The sequence below is a fragment of the Manis javanica genome, chromosome 5 (assembly GCF_040802235.1).
Source record: "Manis javanica isolate MJ-LG chromosome 5, MJ_LKY, whole genome shotgun sequence".
Taxonomy (NCBI): domain Eukaryota; kingdom Metazoa; phylum Chordata; class Mammalia; order Pholidota; family Manidae; genus Manis; species Manis javanica.
In genome coordinates this window covers 10,009,813-10,014,518 of record NC_133160.1, presented here as the reverse complement: position 1 = coordinate 10,014,518, position 4,706 = coordinate 10,009,813, and the positions used below count along the sequence as shown (strand labels likewise).

Here is a 4,706-nt window from a genome sequence, read left to right as displayed (position 1 = left end):
TGTTCTTTTTCAAAACGTATTTGCTGATCGGCTCAGATTCTTCTGACCCATGCAAAAATGGCAAGGGAAAATGGAGCAGCGTTGAGCAGCTTTCCCCGGACCGCCCGAGGGAGAGGCCGGGGTGTTGACTTCACAGGGAGAGCTCCATTTTCCTGATAAGAGGACTCAGGCTGCATCTTTGACCCCAAAAGGAAGGCTCAAGGGTCAATCTGGCCAGTCCAGCCTGGACTGCCCCACTTCGTGACTGGACCCTGCAGCCCTCCAGCCCAGATATGCAGCCTCCTCCACCCCCCGAGGCAGTGGCCTGGCCACCTCTCCCACCTGTTTGTCCTCTTCTTCCCAGAAGCAGGGTGCTCCCTTTATCTCAGGCCAAAGTCCCCCAGGGAAGAGGTTGGAATGTCACCTGTCATCATGGGGCTGGTGAGTCACCTCCTACTGGCTGGAGGCCACAGGTGGCCTGACCTCTCCATTTTTCCCCCTCCCGAAAGTCTTCCCTTGTGGGTAGGAAAGGATGAGCTTATTGCCCTAAAAATCGTGACAGTGACAGCCACCATCTCCGGGTGTTGACGTGGAACAAGCCCTGGGAGGTTAAGGACACAGCATGGGACTTGGACCCCTGGGTTCAAATCTTGGCTCCAGCATGTCCTAACGTGGTGGCCCCGGAAGCCAATTAACCCCTTCCTGATCCCTGTTTGTGCCTCTGCCAAACATTTTACTGAGCAAACACTGAACCAGACCCAGAGGTGCTGAGGATGCTCTAGTGGACACCCCAGAAACAGTCCTGCCCTTGTGGGGCACAGTGGGTGGAGACATTCAAAACCAATAATGATAATAACATTAACACAATTAAAAATGTTAAATTCCACATGTCAATTGGTGATGGGTGCCATGGAGAGAAGGGGGCGAGGAGTGTCGATGAGGGGGGTCTTGTTCATAGAGGCAGGGTAGATTCATTCACATCTGAGCACAGACCTGAAGAAGGTGAGAGAGGAGCCATGTGGTTATATCTGGGAAGAGTCCCAGGAAGAGGGAACAGCAAGTGCAAAGGCCCTAGGGCTGCAGTGTGCCTGTGGGTTCCAGGAGCAGGGAGTGGGTCAGTGTGGCTGTAGGGGAGTGGTCAGAGAGGCAAAGCAGGGGCTGGCTGCACAGGACCTATGGACACTGCCAGGACCTTGTCTTTTATTCTGGGTAACATGGGAGCCATGGGAGGTTGTTGAGCAGAGGAGAGGTGTGATCTGACTTCCTTCAGGTAGGGAGAAATGGCAGAATGGGGTGATACTGTGGAGGACGCTGCCGTAATCCAAGCAAGGGCTTGGTGACTCATACCAGGGTGGGGCCGTGGAGGCAGGTGTTGGGGGGTGATCAGACCAGATGCCTTCTGAAGGCTGATGGGGAGTGGAGGTCAGAGGAATAGAGGGGTCGGTGAGGACATGAAGACCCTGGAAAGACCGGTGGCATTTTCCAAAGTGAAGCCTGCAGGAAGGGCGGGGCGTGCGGGGAGGAAGGGAGGTTCTGCCCCTTACCTGGAGGTGGGCATGTCGGTGGAGGCATGTTGAGCCACAGCTGGATGTTCAAGCCTGAGTTCAGGTGTACGTCCTGGCAGGAGAAGTATGTTTGGAGATTTTTAGCATGGAGGTAGTATTGAGAGACTTTAGAGAAGATGGTATTTCTTCATTGGTAAAATGGAGATTAGAGTACAGAGTTGCTGAGGCTGGGTTAAGCATTGAAAGGCCCCAGGCAGAGAGCAGAATGCAGGTAAATGTCAGCCCTGGTAATTCCACACCCAACTCACTGAATCACTGTCACAGTCATCATCTTTAATTTTACAGGTAACAAAATGGAAGCTCAGAGAGGTTAAGTGACTGACCCAAGGTCACACAGCCAGTATATGCCACAGCCAGGATTCAAAGGTTGAATTTAGAGTCCTGTTCCTGGCCTTCTACTCTGTTGCTTGCACTCCCAGCACCAGGCCCTTGGATCCTGAACTGAGCAGACTGGGATAGCTCCCAACTGGGCAGGGAGATGACCATGAGTGGAAATGCCTCCAGGGCAAGATGGGATCTGAGCCTGGCCGACTAGGGGCATCAACTAAATCAAAGGAAGGTTAATGAGGAAGTGCAGGCTTGTAGCTAAGAGACTCATGAAGTCCTAGACCACCTAGGTCCAAGTTCAGCTCTGTGACTCTGGAGATATGACTCATCTTCCTTGTGCCTCAGTTTCCTTAATTATGAAACGGGATAATAGCAGCTGTTGGGAGGACTGAATAGGTTGATCCATGAAAAGTGCTTAGAACAGGGCCGGGAACTGAGGAGGTACCCAATAAATGTAGGCTGCTGCCACTGCAGTGCAGGTGGTGGTTCAGCTCCATGCCCACTAAAGATGCTCTCCCAGGGCCAGGGTCTGCCTGGCATCCCTTGGGGTCTCCATCTGCCCCTTGCTCAGTGCTCCTATCCTGCCTTCTGTGAGCTGTGTATCTTTGGGTTCCTTGCCCTGAACCTGCGTTTCCTCCTGCCCCAGAGTGGGGACAGTGGTGTCTAGCTGGGTGGGGATGAGCACACACAGTGGCTGCAGAGGACCCCGGTGGTAACTGCGACTGGCCCAGAGCAGGTAGGTGCTCAGTGTACACAGACATTCACAGCAGAAACTCAGACCCCATTTCCTGCAGGCTGGATAAACAAGTCACGGAACATTCTTCCAGTAGAATGCCACTCAGCCAAGGAACCAACTACTGCTACTTGCACCAGCACGATAGCTCTTTGCAGGTGCCATGCTGAGGGAAAGAGGCCAGGGCTATTTTTGTGTAGTTGTTGAGAACATGAGCACATACTGTGTGAGTCCCCCTATTTTGAAACACTAGACGAAGCAAAGCTAACCCGGGAGCACTGGTCAGGGGTTACCTGGGGCCACAGGGGCAGAGGGCTGTTCAGAAAGGAGCATGAGGATGCTTGGAGGTGGCAATGTTTGGGGTCTTATTTTAGGTGGTTGATTCTCAAGTGCATCTGTCAGAAGTCATCAAACTGAACCCATAAACATCTGTGTATTTTATTGTATGTTGGTTACTTCCCACTTACTTTAAAAAGTAAAAAAGTTTGTTGTCATAGATGTATTATTGTCTCTCTGGCTGTTCTGTGGCCAGCAAGACCCACATCACCCCTCCCTACCTCTAGTCCTGCCAGAGGCCCCTGGCCCATGAGGGAGACAACCTGGCATCATAGAACGAGCCCTGGGACCCAGTATAAACCTGCTCTCTTTCCTCCTTGCTGTCTGCCCCAGGCAGGTCATTTAAACCTTAGTTTTCTCATCTGTTAAATGGGGTTACTACTGCCGCCCTGCTTGTAAGATTGTTGCCAGGATTCAGAGAGGAGACAGGTGAGGAAGCCAGGACATTGGAGGCTTACAAAAACAACACAAACAAGCTGGGAGAGGGTGGGGGTGATTGAGAGTAGGGGTCTGGAGCCAGACCCCTGGGGGTCAAATCCTAGTTCTCGGCGCAGTCCCCTAACCTCTCCGTGCCTCGACTGTGCCCACCATTAGGGCTGTTTGGAGGATTTAACAAGATAAGCCATGGCAAGGGAGACCCGTGCCTGGCACCCAGCAGTGCCCGCTCTCACTCTCAGGGGTGGAGGGGAGGCGCTCCCGACTTCAGGGGCTTCGGACAGCCTAGTCCTCTGACCTGTGGCCCCAGCCTGGGCCATGCAGGGGAGGGGCAGGCGGCCCAGCCACAGTGGACCTGGGTTCCGGAGCCGCCGGGCATGTCCTGGGCTCCCTGTGCCGGCCCGGTGGCTGAGAAAGATCACTTCCTTCCTCTGTTCCAAGTGCCAGGCATGCCCAGAAACTGCCTGATGTCAGCAGGGCCGACCGCCCTCTGATGGGGAGGAAGTGGGCGGTGCTCCGGGCACAGATGAGCCAGACAGTCGTGCCCCGAGGCGGCACAGTCACGGCTGATGTAGGCATCACACACCGCTGCTTGCAGAGCTGGCCTGGACCCGGTTTGGCCACGCTGGGTGGCTTCGTGTCTGCCCAGGGTCAGAGTGAGAGATCCAGAGTGGAGGGGGTCAGGGCCTGCGGTCTGTCCCCACCCATCCAAACACAGCCAAAGACCGGTTCCCTGGGGCCTCAGCATGCAAGAAGGGCAGGTGGTGTGTATGTCCTAGGAGGCATGGGCAGAGGCGACCGTGGGGGTCAACGCCGTGTGCACATGGGTGTCACCATATGTCTAAGAATGTGTGAGTGTGTGAATGCATGGCTTTAAGAAGATGTGTGAGAGTGAGTATGTGTGTGCACATGTGTGCGATGGAGTGTGTGTGAGATGAATGAGTAGGTATCTGTGTGCTGTGTGTGTTTGCATACCTGGGTTGGAGCTCTGTCTCTTGCTAAGTGTCCAAACATGTTTGAGCAGGTGAATGTGTGTCTGGATGTGTGAATGGCGAATGTGTATGTTTAGTTGTGTAAGTGTGTGAGTGGATGTCCCTGGGTCTGGATCTCAAGACCAGCATGTGTCTGTGTGTGTGTGTACTCCTGATTTTGTGAGTGTATGTGTGTGTGCACATTATTGCGAAAAATGTTGCAAGGAACCCTATTTGCATCTACAGCATTGCTCCCTGAGACTATTCCTGAATGGGTGGGGTCAGTGGGTAAATGCATTTAGAGTCTTAACTAAAGTGGCCAAGGAGCTCCCAGGGAGGAGGCAGGGGGTGTGATCGTGA

General features: G+C 53.6%; 1 long non-coding RNA gene across 2 annotated transcripts; it reads right to left on the bottom strand.

Moving 5' to 3' along the window:
* Positions 1 to 841: 841 nt before the first annotated feature.
* On the bottom strand, positions 842 to 4,452 carry LOC108391980 (uncharacterized). 2 transcript variants are annotated; one of them, XR_012131928.1, is made up of 3 exons: positions 3,612 to 4,452; positions 1,524 to 1,596; positions 842 to 972 (listed from the first exon to the last, which is right to left on the bottom strand). It is a non-coding gene; the product is annotated as an uncharacterized lncRNA (long non-coding RNA). The 2 variants fall into 2 exon arrangements; XR_001851901.3 differs by having other exon boundaries at positions 3,674 to 4,452.
* Positions 4,453 to 4,706: the final 254 nt, after the last annotated feature.